Genomic DNA, 17,808 nt, shown 5'->3' on the forward strand with positions numbered 1-17,808 from the left:
GATAGAATTAAGAGATTAGTGAATGATGGTGTACTTAGGACTCTAGATTTCACTGATTTTGAAACATGTGTGGACTACAGTAAGGGAAAGCAGACCAACAAGTCTAAGAAATGTGCCAATAGGAGTTTAGACATATTAGAATTCATACATTCTGATATATGTAGTCTAGACATGGACTCACATGGTCAGAGACACTTCATCACCTTTATTGATGATTACTCACGATATATGTATCTCTACTTACTTCATAACAAGAACAAACCATTAGATGCTTTTAAAACCTATAAGGCTGAAGTAGAGAAACAATATGGAAAACAAATTAAGATAGTGAGATCAGATAGAGGTGGTGAGTATTATGGTAAATACACTGAGAGTGGACAAGCACCTGGTCCGTTCGCTAAATTTCTTCAAGAACATGGGATAGTTGCCCAATATACCATTTTGGTTCACTAAACCAAAATGGTATGGCAGAAAGAAGAAACCAAACATTATTGGACATGGTGAGGAGTATGCTTAGCAGCTCCAATCTTCGTAAGTCCTTGTGGACTGAAGCACTTAAGACGACTGTGTATATATTAAACCGAGTTCCAACCAAGGCTGTCTCAAAGACACCATTTGAATTATTGAAAGGTTGGAAACCGAGTTTACGACATTTGCGCATTTGGGGATGCCTGTCTGACGTGAGAATTTATAATCCACAAGAGAAGAAGTTAGACCCAAGGATCTTTAGTGGGTATTTCATTGGATATGCTGAAAGGTCTAAGAGGTACATATTTTATTGTCCATCTCATAACACTAGGATTGTGGAATCAAGAAACGCCAAGTTTCTTGAGTATGACTTGATTAGTGGGAATGATCAAATCAGAAACAATGTTCCTGAACATGATCATTCAGATTCTCGACCTTCCACCTCAAGTGATAGATTGGTCATAGTTCATAGCACCCCTCAAGTACAAATCGGTGTTGAACGACCAATCATTAAAGTTCCACAAGCTGCTAACAATGTTCTAGTGGATCAAGTAGTTCAAGAATTACCAGAACCTTCTGAACATCCAGTTGAACCACAAGCTTCTCATGAAGATAATGGTACAATATTAAGGAGATCCACTAGAACTAAGTGGTCAGCCATTCCTAGTGATTATGTAGTGTACTTACAAGAATCTGACTATAATATTGGAGCTGAGAGTGATCCCAAGTCTTTTTCACAGGCCATGAGTTGCAAAGAGTCAGAATTATGGTACAGTGCCATGAAGGAAGAGATGAGTTCCATGAAGAGTAACGAAATTTGGGATCTTGTTGAGTTGCCTGATGGTGTAAAAGCCATTGGATGTAAATGGGTCTTTAAGACAAAGAAAGACTCATTAGGCAACATATAGAGATACAAGGCGAGACTTGTTGCTAAGGGATTCACTTAAAAGGAAGGAATCGACTATACAGAGACTTTTTCTCCTGTATCTACGAAAGATTCCTTACACATCATATCGGCATTAGTAGCAAATTTTAACCTTGAGTTGCAACAAATGGATGTAAAAACAGCATTTCTCAATGGAGACCTAGAGGAGGAGGTTTATATGAAACAACCTGAAGGATTTTCCTCTAGTGATGGTGGGCACTTGGTTTGTAAGCTCAAGAAATCTATATACGGTCTAAAACAAGCATCCTGCCAATGGTATTGTAAATTCCATGGTGTAATTACTTCATTCGGTTTTGTTGAAAACCCCATAGATCAATGTATATACCAGAAGGTTAGTGGGAGTAAGATATGCTTTCTTATTTTATATGTAGATGATATTTTGCTTGCAACCAATGATAAGGGTTTGCTACATGAGGTAAAACAATTCCTCTCTAAAAATTTTGATATGAAGGATATGGGTGAGGCATCTTATGTCATTGGCATCAAGATCCATAAAAAAAATAGACTACGAGGTATCTTGGGTCTGTCTCAAGAAACCTATATCAATAAGGTTTTAGAGAGATTTCGAATGAAAGATTGTTTACCAAGTGTGGCTCCCGTTGTGAAGGGTGATAAGTTCAATTTGAACCAATGCCCAAAGAACGATTTTGAAAGGGAAAAAATCAATAACATTCCATATGCTTCTGCTGTCGGAAGCCTAATGTATGCTCAGGTCTGTACAAAGCCTGACATTGCATTTGTTGTTGGAATGTTGGGACCATATCAAAGTAATCTAGGTATAGACCACTGGAGAGCTACAAAGAAAGTGATGAGGTACCTTCAAGGAACCAAAAACTTCATGCTTATGTATAGACAGACAGACAGTTTGGAAGTAATCGGTTATTCAGATTCAGACTTTGTTGGTTGTGTTGATTCACGCAAATCAACATTAGGATATATTTTCATAATGGCTGGTGAAGCTGTATCTTGGAGAAGTGTCAAGCAGTCCTTGACTGCTACTTCCACTATGGAAGCTGAGTTCATTTCTTATTTTAAGGCTACTTCACATGGTGTATGGTTAAAGAGTTTCGTATCTGGGCTTAAAATTATGGATTCCATTTCTAAACCATTGAGAATATACTGCGACAATTCAGCTACTATCTTTATGGCTAAGAACAACAAAAGTCGAAGTCGAAGTCGAAGTAAACACATTAACATTAAGCATTTAGCCATAAGAGAGCGTATTAAGGAAAAGAAAGTGGTCATTGAGCACATAAGTACTGAATTTGATGATCGTTGATCCTTTGACCAAAGGCATGCCACCATTGAAATTCAAGGATCATGTAGAAAAAATGGGACTTCATTCTACTATGTAGTTGTATATACAATGTTTGAATAAAACTCTTATTTACTGTGATATTTTCTCATATTCATGTGCACCTTAATTTCATCTGAGAAAATTCATCTGTAAGACCAAGAATAAACATAGAGTTTATTCATTAAGTAATGTTGTCATATATAAAGTAAACTTGAGAAATCAAATGCATTGTAATACATGGAAGATAATACTCGTTTTTATTTTGAGGACTTGTCGTCATGATTGGTGTATTTGTTTCTTAATGAAATAATGGTTAAAAATGTGGACCAAGTGAGAAAATGTAAAACTTACGTTACTCATGTAACGTTGATACTTAATTTTCATTAAATATAAATCAGTTTTAAAGATTAATGGTCCACTATAAATCCCGCGTTATTATTCCGATGCCCTAAGGTATGAAATTTACCTTTTCAAGTAATTTTCTTTTTTTTGAATGGAAGGGTAAAATGGTCAATTTACATGTATTTCGAGATGTGGCCATTATGAAGTGTAAGGGGTGATGTCATTGAAGAGAAATGAGGGTAGAATGGTTATAAAGTTGATTGATATGGTTAGATGGTGTAAACGGTAACCAAGGGTATAATGGTCTTTTCATACAAATACATATGATTTAAGTATCCATAAAAGTGCACCAAGGGTAAATTAGTCATTTACCTAATGGGATTGCTTAATTGTTAAGTGTTTTAAAGAAGTCAAATGGCATTAAATGAGTGCTAATCATTATGTTGTGGTAGAAATGACCAAAATGCCCTTATATGAAAAATTTATGCCAAATGACCCTTATATCTAACTTTTATTGACCAATCACATTAGAGTAACAATGGAATAAATATTTACATGGTTTTAAGAGAGAGTAGTCAGCCTTGTACACCCCAAATATATCATCTTCTTCTTCATCTCTCAAATCCACCATAAAAGCCACTAATCCAAGCATTTTATTCTCAAATTTTCATAGGATTTCAAGTTGATTTTCAAAGGAGATCACCATCCACACTTAAAGAACTTCAATTTCAGGGTTTAAGGTGAGTTTCAAAACCCTAGTTGTTCTGATCTTTTAGTTAAAAGGGAAATTCATAAGTGGTTATGTGTATAAGGTAGAAAGGGTGAACCTTTGGAGCTAAGGAGGAGTGTCTTTGTGCTTTGAATACTAAGGTAAGGAAAAAAATCTCCCTTATGACTACAATTGATAACACCTAGGGTTTATGGAACTTACATTTATTTATGTTAATATGAGTGTGATGCTATGTTTTGGTTATGGATTGTTTAAATGGGTGTGTTGATTGGTGTATGTGTGCATGTGGAGGATGATTATGCCAATTAAGAGATTTGTAGTTGGACGATGTTTTGGCACTTTTTGGTTCTGTAAAAAGGGAGGTTTTTATGGCCTTTTATACTTAGAATGACATGGCAAATGATATGAATGTGCAAATGAAGGTGACATGGTTAAAATGAATAGAATTCGGATTTGGCTTTTTGAGACTTATACTGTACATGCTTCACTGAATCAGTCATAACTGAAGTTATAGAAGTCTGATTGAGTTGATTCTTGAAGTGTTAAAAAGTTTAGAAACAGACCTAAAACGTTTATGTTTTAGCCAAAAATAAATTCGAATTAGAAGATAATGGAAAAATTGCTTGAAAGTAACGAACTGTATGGCATCCACCTTCTTAATGGAAATTCCCATTTGTTTCTAATTCTAGTAAACCCCTGAATAATCTTACTACTGAAATTCTTTGTATTGTATGAGAAATTGAATGAATTAAGTTAAGAAGTTTAGTAGGAGAATATAGTATGATTGAGCATGGAATATGTTAGTCCATATGTTTGCATTCATAATGGTAATGCATATAGCTTATTTAGTTGTCTTATGAAAAATTTATGAAATGTTAAAGAATGAATTCCATGAGTCTCTTGAGATATAAACCAAGATCAGAGGAATGGAATTCTTATGGAAACCATGAGTCCTTTGAGGTGACGACCAAGAACAAGGTAATGGTTCAAATGAATCTGATCGGATAACAAAGACTAATGAAACCATAAAGTATAAAGACAAAAGAAATAAGCATGCCATGTACATGAATATTTCATAAGTCATATATGTTCTATGTTATATTATGTATGGTTATGTTATGACTTATGTTTATGAGAAAAGTCCAAAGTGTATGATATGTTTTATGAACTTTTTATGTCAAAGAATAAAGGTCATGTTTTGTAGGTAGGTAAGGTCCTAAGTAATATACTTGTATAATGAACCTTAATAGTTTATAAATGGCCATATTCCTTACTGAGCGATTAACGCTCATCCCACGAAATGTTTTCAAATGTTTTGCAAGTAAGGATTAAGGCATGAAGCTGGGAGAGGATTCCGAGGGACGCTATGAGCATGAAGGAATGTTTTAATTATGACTATTGAATGGTTTTACTAGTATTTAGTGTAGTACTTATGTTTATATCTCATAATGTAGTAAATATGTCCATGTTATTATGGAGTATATATGTTTGTGTTAATAAAGGAAATCAAATTGCTAGTAAATTTTGTAAAAGTGTGTATGTTCTCGTAAGTACTACTATGGATTTCATAATGTACTCCAAGAAAGGAAAGTATATATATATATATATATTTTTTTTTTTTTTGACTTGTACAATGAACTTATTATAGTTTAGAAATTAAATTAAATTAAAAATATATATATTTTTAAACTACAGGTTTATTCTTTAAGTATGATTTTAAAATAAACTTCTTTTCTAAGCGTGCGTTTTCTAGGTTCTCAATGGCCAAGGGATACTTAGGAAATACCCGGCTAGGGAAGGGTTTTACATCCACATTTGTTGCTTCAGTTTTCCAAACGTTTTTTGTTTAACCATTGATTGGGATTTATGGTAGCTATTAAGCAATGTCATTAAGAGCTTGATGGAAGCTTGGCTATTTATATAATGTTTTCGTCCCTAAGCTCAAGTACTCAACAAAAACAAAATATACCATCAATATTAGAGTGTCTTGAGAGCTTAGAAGAGCAAAAATACAGCTTCGTGAGTTTGTTTCAATGGCTGAAGGTAATCCTTGATTCTTGGTTTGTAGTCTAAGAACATTGTATTCTTTGTATTTCTGTTTAGATTGCAGATAAGTTTCTTACATAATTTTCATACTTTCAACTGTTTACAAATTGACATTTTTGTTGTTAAAGATTAATTGATTTAATATATGTTGTGGGTGTATTAGAGTTTAGAAGATAGAAGAGTAGATTTATTTAAGTTTATTACAAAAACCTTAAATTCCTTTAAATTAAATAATTCATTTACAAAAATGAAGAGAATGTTAGTTTAAAAACCTTGAGGGTTTCGTGGGTGTAAAGTGGATTGACAAGACGCAAATGCCTGCAAAATATATGTTCAAGTCAAACAAAGAAGAAGCCAAGTAACTCAAAAGTCAAAACCTCATAAAATATGAAAAATACAAACAAAATGTGAGTGGATCAAAGCTATAAACACATATCCAGATGCAGAAACAAACTTATCTCCCTAAAACTTATAACTCTACTTTAAGGGCGTTTGGTTAGGGGTTATATGAGATTACTGGGGTAATGTCATCTTATATTATTTGATTACCATGTTTGGTTGTCAAGTAGTATAAGATACCGATAATCTTTAAATACCAATAGTGGTTACTATTGGTAATATCGGAGGTAATCTGATTACCTCCATTTTCTTAGGTATTCTGAGATTACCAGGGTTATCTTTTTTTGTTACAATTTTATCCTTTATTAATAAAAATTTTGGACAATAATACCCCTACTTTAAAACAAATTTACATTAATATCCTATTTTAATTTTACCCTTGTTTAATTAAAATTTTGGACAATAATGCCCTTATATTTAAAATAATTTGCAGACCACCACTGTCACCCAGCCACCACTGCCGACAGCGGGCCAACTACCATGGGCCGCCGTCGGAAAATCACCAGAGTCCCTAAAAAAGAACGAGATTAGGTGGGAGACTCCGGGAGGCTTCGATATGGCCGTTTTCGGCCATATTGATGGCCGAAAACAGCCATATCAGGCCAGATCTAGCCGGAATAGATCTGGCCACTAACGGCTAGGTCCATGGCCTTTAATGGCCATATCTGACCTGATATGGCCGTTTTCGGCCATCAATATGGCTGGAAACGGCCATATCGAAGCCTCTTGGTCACGGTGAGCTACTCATGGGGACTTTCAGAGACTTCCGATGGTGGTTTGCGGTGGCGGCAGGCGGCGGCAAGAGGTGGAGGTGATTTTGTTATAAATTAAAGTTTTATATAAGCGGGGTGTGTTAGCTAAATCTGAAATATTGGGGGTTAAAAGAAATTATTCAAAAATTAATAATAAAAATAATATTATATTAGTATTTAAAAAAGGGACAATTTAGTAATTTAAATAACATGCCCACCAATTTATTTACCATAACCAAACATATTAATATAACATACCCACCAACTAACCAAACATATTTTCCTAAAGATTCACAGTAATCTTCCAAGGTAATCTATCTTTCCAGTAATCCAACATTCACAGTAATCTAACATTCCTGAACCAAACGCCCCCTAAGTTTAAGTCCCCATTGCTTACCCTTAAATCCACTTGAAAAAATAAAATGAAATAAAATATATCTCTAGTCTTTACGTACCCAGAACTTGGAGTAGTCCCCAGTGTGATTGCCCAATTCAGCTAAGTGTTGCCATGGTTTCTGAGCTTATAAAACTGCATTATTTTGGGGGGTCTCTAGGTTCAAACAAGAACTCTTTTGCTTCTCCACAACTTCTAAAAAAGAAGTCTCAAAGACACTCTGTTGAACCCAATCCGGAGATCCCACATTTCGCTTGCCGATATTTTTACTGAATCTATCAGGAAAAGAACACGGCTTCCCCCATGTTTAAAAAACAACAACCACAACCCCGTACATTAATAAAATAAAAGAGTAAACGACTTTTTCCCACACAAGGTTTGCTTTAATAACACTTTCCCACCCAAAAAGTTTCAAAATACCACTTTCCCACCTAAAGTTAATATTTCATTACTATCCAAAGCCGAATTCGATGGTAAAAATTCTCTTCGTCACCACCATTTGAATCTTCGGTCTCTTATCTATAAAACCCCTCTCACTCTAGCACTTGATTTCTTATCGATTGCCGGTCATTGCAAAGCTAGATTTTCTTGTTCTTAACTGATTTCTAGCAACGAATATTCAATCGGTCACCACTATTCGATCCATCGACCTCCACTCTATAAAACCCCTCTTACCCTAGCTCCTGGTAACTCGTCGAACGTCGGTTGAGAAAATGAAGTGTTTTTGGGTATTAACAAAATATAAACTTTGGGTGAGAAAGTGGTATTTTGAAACTTTTTAGGTGGGAAAGTGTCATTAAGACAAACCTTGGGTGGGAAAATGTCGTTTACTCAAAATAAAACCATAAGACAGTTAAAGTTGAATGCCCTCATTATACATGAGAAATAAAACATTGTTGATACAATTACCAAATTACCCTTGGTATTAACGAGAAATAGAACATATGCATACAATGTCCCAACAATTAGGCTAGACATTTTTACTTTTAATAACAATAGCTGAAATTGATATAATCAAATATAAAATAAAAATTTACCAATTTCCAAAATTTAATCCTATAAGAATTAAAACTATATAAAACTAATTAATGTTTTAGAGGGATTGTAGTTGAATTACCGAAAACACCACTACGACATAAGTTTAGGTAATCATGTTGAGTAACACCGATCAAGATCGCACTCAATTACAGTGTAATAGTGATGTTGTATTAGATTTTAAAAGATAGAAGAGTAGATTAACTTATGTTTTTTACAAAACCCTTAAAATTAAATAATTAATTTAAAAAAATGAATAGGGGTGAGCAATTCCGGATATCCTACGACTTTTGGGGGAATCGGAACCGGTCAGTTAACCGACCATTCCGTTTCTTTGATTCTTGGAACCGAAACCTGAAATGCAGGTGCTAGTTCTTAACTTGAGTACCCTGTAAAAAAAAATTACCCCCCTATTAGTTTAAAAAATGACAAACATACCTTAAAATTTTACAAATACACGCCTAACAAATTAAGTAAACTTGCATTTAGTAGTTTTCAACTTTTCATTACTCATTCATTTGTGTCCAATGTGACTCACAAATCTTCTAATCTCTAGGCAATACTAGAATTCAATCAATTCACACCAAATTTCTTAATCAAAACCAAAACACAAACGATTATTGAAATAAGAAAAAGAAAAATGAGAGAACAACTAAAGCAAACAAGTAAGCAGCAGATTTAACACTATCTCAAAATTAACATTAATTGCGAATTTGTGACAAAAGAATAAAATTAAATATTAACTCAATATGATTTATGAATCTTTAATTAAATAATTTGTATGACTCTAAGTTTGTTTTATGATTTCTTAATATACCATGACTCATGAGGCATGAGTTGTTATACTATAATGTAATATTATAATTAATTAAATTTCTAATAATTTAATCAAGTAATGTACTAATGTTTATCAATTTATCATATATAATTAATTAATTACTAATTTACTATAGATATACTTATAACTTGATAATTAAAGTAAATAACAAAATATTATTCAATCAAATATACTATTTTTATTCAAAAATAATTCTTTTAATAACATTAAAACACTTTTAATTGGATCATAGTTCCAATCAAATAATTAATGAATCTAATCTATTTTAGTTCTCTTAAGTTTTAATCACATGCCCTCCAAACTTTAACATTATAATGTCTTTTTTTTAATAGAGAAATAAAATATAATTACTATAATTAAATTATTTTGGAAAAAGTTTCATACACAATTAGCAGGTGGTTCTGATTTTTGTATTTTAATAAATTAACGGCTAATCATTTATCTTTGATACTCATTGAACTTTGATTCATAATTAATTACTTATGAATAGATAAAAATATTTTATATATTATTATAATTACTAGAGTGAAAATAAACTTTTTAAATTTGCTCATAAGTTAAATTAACATTAATTGTGAATTTGTGACAAAATAATAAAATTAAATATTAATATTAATATGTTTTATGAATATTTAATTAAACACCTACATTTCTTAATATAACATGACTGATAAGGCATAACTGCATGACTTGTCATCCTATAATGTAATATTATAATTAATTAAATCTCTAATCATTTAATTCAGTAATAAGTAATGTAGTAATGTTTATCAATTTATCATATAGGGAGCATTTGGATCATAAAATGTTTTTATTATAGGAGGATATTATATTAACAAAAAGATAGATCACCTTAAAGATTACTGGGAATGTTTAGAAAATGTGTTTGGTTGGCTCGAATAAATTGGTGAATAATATGTTTGGTTGGGAGAATAAATGGGTGGGTATGTTATATCGATTATTAAATTGTCTTCCTTTTTAAATATTGATATAATATTATTTTTTGATTCATCTCTTTTAATCCCTTACATTTGAAATTTTGCTAAAACACCGTAACCATATAAAACTTTAATTTATAACAAAATCACCCCCACCCACCCCAAGCCACTGTCGGCAATTAGCCACCACCGCCGGCCGCCACCAATAGTTGACGGAATGGTGCACGACTGGCTGTATATGGCCAGTCGTGTTCCGACAAAGCCATTTTTGGCCATGGATCACAAATCCATGGCCGTTTCACGGCCAAATCTATGGCCATTTCACGACCAAAGATGTGGCTGTGAAATGACCACATCTTTGGCCATGAAACGTCGTAGAAACGACCAGATTTGACCTTTTACAGCCATGGATCTGACCTTACCGACAAACGACTGGCCAAATCCCGTCGGTTGTGCACCATTATGGTAACTGACGCACGGTCGGCGGTGGTCTTGGGTGGCCAGGAGTATTTTGTTAACTTCTAAACTTTTTTGTGGCTGGGGTGTTTTAGCTAATTTTTCAAATGTAGAGGGGTTGGGTAATTGTTATTTGATAGACATTTGAGGGCAATTGTGTCCGAAATAGAATTTAATTAAGGGAAAAATAGGTATAAAAATTATATTACCCCTCGATAATGTTTTAATCTCAGGGGTGGGGAAAGGTATTAGATTATCCCCCGCATTACCAACAGTAAACACTATGGGTGTGTTTGGTTAGGGCTTTGGAAAGATAACTCCAATAATCTATCTTTAATTCCAGACATTCCCTTGTTTGGTTGTCAAGTAATAAAAGATTTTAGTAATCTTTTAATACCAATAGTAACTACTGTGGGTTAAAAATGGGGTAATAAGATTAACTCCTCAGGGGGTGGCATTTAAAGATTACCAGGGTAATCTAAATTTTATACCAATTTTTCCCTTAATTAAATACCATTCTAGACACAATTGCCCTCAAATGTCTATCAAATAATAATAACTCAGACCACCTACATTTTAGAATTTAGCTAAAATACCTCAGCCATAAAAAGTCTAAAAGTTAACAAAATACCCCTAGCCACCAAAGACCACCGCCAGCCACCACCGTCGGCCACCGGCAATAGTCGCCATCTTGAGGTACGATCGGCAGGATTTGGCCGACTGTACGACGATCTGGCTGTTTCTGGCCAGATTGTTGTGAATCTAACCGGAAATGGCCATAATAAATTGGCCATTTGTGGCCGTTTTCGACTAGATCCACAACAATCTAGCTATTTTTGACCTTTTATCTGGCCGAAAACAGCCAAATCAGCGTGGATCTGGCTGGAAACAACCAGATCATTGTGGATCTAGTTGTTTTCAACCCTCGATCTAGACGAAAACAGCCAAAACGGCACACGATTAGCCTGATTTGCCTGGTCGTTTGCTGTTTTGGTGACTGAAGTCAATGGTCAGCGGTCGGCGGTAGTCTTGGGTGGCTGGGGGTATTTTGTTAAAATTCAAACTTTGTTGTTGGGGGTGTTCTAGCTAAATTCTCAAATATAGGGGGTTAAAGGAATTTATTCGAATAATAATAATAATAATTATTATTATTATTATGATATTAAAAAGGAAGAGCAATTCAGTAAAAGCCTCCGTCGATAATATTTTATTCTTCCCAATCAAGCATCTTAATTATTTATACCCACTAATCTAACTAAACATATCGGTATAACATTCCTCGATAATCTTCAAGATAATCTATCTCAGAGGTAATCTTACATTTTCAGCAATAAAACATTCCCCGGACCAAACGCACCCTATTTGTAATAAAAGATTCCTGTAATATTTTATTACTTGCAAACCAAACATCGGAATCTTGCAAATAAATGAAGATTACGCCCGTTGTCTTATATGCCCCCGATCGAAACGCACCTATATAATTAATTAATTATTAATTTACTATAGATATACTTAGAAGTTAGAACTTGATAATTAAAGTAAATAACTACATATTATTCAATTAAATATACTATTTTTTTCAAAAATAATTCTTTTAATAACATTAAAATATTTTTAATTGTATCATAATTCCAATTATACACTTAATTAATCAAAACTTTAATATTATAATATATATTTTAAAAAAACATTTTAACAAAAATATATAATATTTATTATTTAATATAATCTACACCAACCAAGCGGAGGCCTCCACAGTCCACATACGTATTTTAATCCCATTTTAAATTTTTTATGTGTAAGACAGGTTCTAAGCGGGTTCCAACTTGGGTACCTACCCTCAGTTCCAAGTAGGTTCTATAATGGGTACCCGCCATTGGTTCCAAGCAGGTTCTATCCCAGGTACCCACCATCGGTTCCCATCTTAGGTTTCGATTCTGTTCCTGCACTTGTAAGAATCGAAACCGGACCCACACAGCGTCTGTTCCAAAAAATTAGAACCAAAACCTACTTGCACGATGTTAGTTTCGGTTCGGTTTCGATTTCAGTTTTGGTTTTGATTCCAGTTTTGATTCTATCTGCTGCCCATGCTCATCCCATTTAAATGAAGGGTGTAAATATTAGTTTAAAAACCTTGAGGGCAATGATGTTTTTATGGAGAATTGTGGGTGTAAAGTGGATTTACAACTTACAAGACATAACACTCATTATTGTACATTTTAATAAAGAATTTATTGACTTTTTATTGAAAGTTGAAACTTTTATTGACAGTCGTAACACTCATTTGCCTGATAACATCACTGTGGTTGGAATCCTAATGTCCTTGAGCAAACAGTTCCCAATTGGTTTTCTTCGAATTGAGCAAATTAGGAAATGAAGACCAGTTCTCATAGCCCTTGGTCATGCAAATTTGTGACTCTCAAGTTGGTAATTTGTGTTGTCTTACGAACTCACGTTTCCGTAATGGACATTCACAACGATTGTGATGGTTTTTTCTGATATCAACTGTTGTCTACTATGTATATTTCACCTTTAAAATTGGTTTAGAATAAAAAAATATTTCCCAAAAAAGGTTTGACTTAAAGAAACTTTACTATTCAAAAAATTTCAAAATATCAAATTATTACTCACAGCGTATTTTTGTCAGTAAATTTAGTTATGAAGAAGGGTAAAATGGTCAAAAATCATTTATAAGTAAAGGCAGGATCGTTATTTTATTTTTTAAATTTAAATTTGTAGTGGCGGGCTGGGAGGTTGACACATGTCCAAGATAGTTGACACTAGAAAGAAAAGCAAAAGAAACGGTGCCTTTTGTGTTTTCTGGAAGCGGCGACTTTTGGGTTTTGGCTGACGGCCTCAACGGCATTGTGGTGATTGTTTACGGCGACCGGTGAGTGTTAATGACAAGGTAGACTGGCGGGGTGGAGTTTTGGGTTCGTTTACAGTGTTGACGATAAAGGTTTGGGGTTGTTATCGGCAAGTTTTTTCGGCAAAGGACTTGTTTTTTAGGCGAACGACAAGTTCTTTAGTGGCTTCCACTGACAGTTGGTTTGCTGACTTACGGCTTTTGAGTCGTTCATCGTTGAGGTTGGTAACGATAAGGTTTACTTTTGCGAGTAGTTGAACTTGTGGAGGACTAGTGGTGGTCATCTTTTTTTGCACCTTTGTTGTTTTCGTTTACTGGAGGTTGTATGGGAAAAAATGTGGTTTTTGTTTTGTTCTTTTCGTTTGCGAATGGGTTAATGACAGGAAGATTTGTTTGTTGTTTTCTTGTACATAGGGTTAGTGCTTTATGATTCTCATGGTACATTTTCAGGTTCTTGCTGGTACGAAATCATGGTCACAAAATGTTGTTCATGTTCCTGTTGCATTCAGAAATTTCACAATGTCTTAGAAGGAAAAAACTTCGGATGAGCTGGTGCAGGACAAGTGGCTTTGTTACATAGAAGATGGTAAAATAGGACTTGGTGTCAGGTCTTGCCTTGATTTGCGGAGTTGGTTCTGCAATCTGGATGTTCCTTCCTGTGAAGAGTGCAATGAAGCTGCATTGAAGGTTGTATTCAATTGTTTCTTTGCCGCTCTACTTTCCAGATCTGATTGATGTTTGTTTAGTGCAAAGTTTTGTTTTTGTTTTTAATTTGATTAGTCCATATGATTATTTTACCCAATTAGCTTATTTGATATCCTTAAAGGAAGTTCTTTTTAGGTTGTTCTTGATGCTTTATCAAAAAACATAATTAAGTTTGTAACGCTTCCAGCTAATATAGTTATTATACGGGTCAAGTAGTTGGAGGTTAAGATATATTTAAAGATATGCTCATATGCATAGTATCAGAGATAAAATATAATGCCTAGTTCTTGCAATTTACCAAAGAACTTAATGATTTAAACATCAAACTGATGGATTAGTCATAGTTTTAAGCTGAGTTGCTAAATCATTGATTACTGAGTCCATTGATACTTTATTCTAATTATATTTGACACGGAGAATTGTCCCAAACCAAAGGTTGCCTCGCTTGAATTCATCACTATTGCGTGAAGAAGAAATTTTCTCAAAATAGGGTATAAATCTTGACACATTCCTTTGTCTTGTCAATTGTATGAACAGATTTCTCGAAGATGAATCTGCTAACTTAATTTGTTTCAGGGTGAGGTAGTTTGTCCAAGTTGTGCCATGCATTTTACACTTGTTTTGATATATTACTGATGCTTCCATGAAGGATGAATTCCGCGTAATCATTGTTTGTTGCTAGTTGCACGATATTGTTGAAATTTGAAATAATGGTTTGCAATTGAATTTCTTGAATTTGCAACTATATAGGCAGTATATATAGATAATATAATTTTTCTTTTGATGCTATATCAATTTTCTTAAAGCAAAAGCAACTCATTTCATCTTAATGTCAAGTTTCAGCTACTTGAGTTATTTATATTGATGGCAATGTTCTGGTTCTGAATGTAAATTTTTCTATTTTGGTTACTCTGTAGTAACCTTGCTGTAAGGGTTAGGCAGAAATAATAATAATCTTTGATTGGATAGTCAATAAGGCTATATAACTATTTTGGATGGGATTGGGATTGGGAGGTGAATTTGAGGTGGCTGATTGAAAAATTGCTTGTTTTTTACTTGTTTTTGTTGGAATTTTTATTTATTTATTTATTTATTTATTTATTATTATTTTTTTTTTGTGTAAAGCTGGTTAATTATTTGTATACTGTGTGTATTATAAGTTTGTGAAAATTCTGAGGGGAAGTTATTGATTTAATCTGTTTCAGGTACATAACCCTTGGAGATCATCAAGGGTTTGGACTACAGGAAGCACCAAAATTAAAGTCTTATGTTCACTAACCATGTTTGTCACCCAGGATGGGTCGAATATTGGTCATATTTTTGCTCTATATATATATTATTGATCATAGATTTATGATGGTGGCATATAGGGAGATGGAGACTGAATTGGCTTTGATATTTTTGAGTGAGAATTGTGACAATGATAATTAATTGGCTTTGATATTTTTTAATGAGATTTATGACAATAACAATGAATTGATTTTAACTCCATTTTGTGTTCTCCCTCTCCAAAACCTACTTTTTTATTTAGCCAGATTGAAGATATTTGTATTGCACTCTTGTTGGGTTTTAGTTGATAAAATTAATTATATAAATGTGAGTTTATTTTGCATCAAACACAAGGATGGTAATATTAACTGCTTCGAAATTTTTGAATCTAAGCGAATACTGATTGATTTTTAGTATTGGAGGAATTGGTAATTCAATCTTTACACATAGTTAGGGTATATCAGTAATTACACAATTAAAAAAGGGTATATTGCTAATTGATTGCATTGACATGACATATACTAATTAGAAAAATTCCAGTCAAACTGTTAAAGGGCATTTCCGTCTTTACAATTAAAATCACTGTATTTAACGGAGCATGATATTCGGGTGGTAATTTGGTATTTTAAAACTTTTTGGGTGGATAAATGTCATTAAGGCAAACCTTGGGTGGGAAATAGTCGTTTGCTCATTGGTTTGTAAATAAAACCATTCTCTAGTTCCATAATTGGTAGATGTGGGATCCTAAGGTATTATGCCACAAAGAAGACGGTGGAATTGATGATGTGGCATCCGAGTCAATGTTTGCATACCAAGTAATTTTATATTTAGTGACTATCAATTACATTCAATATAAAGATAAATGAGAGTGAAAATTTCACAACTAATATAAATTAACTGAATAGTGGTATAGATGATGTAATATGACTCTGATATTCTAGATTTATAGATGATGTAATACGACTGTAATATTTTAGATTTATAGATGTAATATGACCGTGGTATTCTAGGGTGCGTTTGGTTCATTATTTTGGATAAAATTTTGGGAATAATATTGGATAGTTGAGTAGAGTTATGATTACGAGAATAGGATTTGCATAATATGTGTTTGGTAGAGTATTTTGACCTTGATATTTGTGTTAAATATTTGATTGATATATTTTTTTATAATTGATTTATTAATATAATATTTTGTTGCATTTTGTTAAAATAATATATTATTATTCATATAACTTATCATTAAACATTTTATTGATAATTTTGTCATCTGTAAATATTAAAAAACAAAAACCTATATTAATTTCAAGTACTAATCCAACTGTTTAAAAACATCACATTAATATATATATGACAAAAGTACTAATTATCAACCCTTACAATCATTCTTACACGTATGCTCCATTCACAACTACGACATGGTCCACTGTGCTGCCCATAGTGCATTCGTTATGTTATCCCGTATAGTCGTCATGTTGTCTATAATACCTTGTTGCGGTTGACTCGGTCCTTCTCCATTTCGGCCATATTCTGTCCCGTTTTGACGATCACAATATACTTGCTCATTACCCGTACTATTATTGGTTTGTTCGAAGATACGATTGTCCATATTGTACATTCTGATAAAATTATGAAGTACACAACATGCCATAACAATCTTCCCTTGTTTGTCTAATGGGTAATTGTTCATTCCATTCAGAATACGGAACCGTCTTTTCAAAACACCAAAGGTTCTCTCGACAACATTGCGGAGTGAAGCATGTCTGTAGTTAAACAACTCTTGTGGCCCCCTTCGGTTACGGTAGTGATCAGAAATATGGTAAGCCGCTCACCTATGAGGGGCGAGGAACCCATCTCTATTTGGATAACCTGTATCAACCAAATAGTATTTCCCTGTAATAATATCAGACATTTTATTTGAATTACAAGACCTCAACAGTGGAGCAAATACGCTATAATACATCAAGAAAATACTTATACTTGGTGGAGGATGTGGGAATCCAGAAGTAGGATCATCAAGAATTGATTTTAATACTCTTGAATCATGCGCAGATCCTTCCCATCCAGTAACGACATAAGTGAACATCATCCTAAAGTCGCATACAACCATTACATTCTGTGACAACGCTCCTTTGCGATTCCGGTACCTATCGGCAAATTCATGTGGATTCGAAGCGTATACATGTGTGCCATCAATGGCTCCAATACAGTCCTATCATGAAAATTGAATTTTACTCATATTAACCGACTATCAAAATTAATAACACAATGAACTTAACTATCCACTAATAGAAAACATAATGAACCAATACCTTAAAGAAAGGGTAATA

Source organism: Pistacia vera, unplaced genomic scaffold, assembly GCF_008641045.1.
Source record: "Pistacia vera cultivar Batoury unplaced genomic scaffold, PisVer_v2 Contig161, whole genome shotgun sequence".
In the NCBI taxonomy this organism is placed as follows: Eukaryota; Viridiplantae; Streptophyta; class Magnoliopsida; order Sapindales; family Anacardiaceae; genus Pistacia; species Pistacia vera.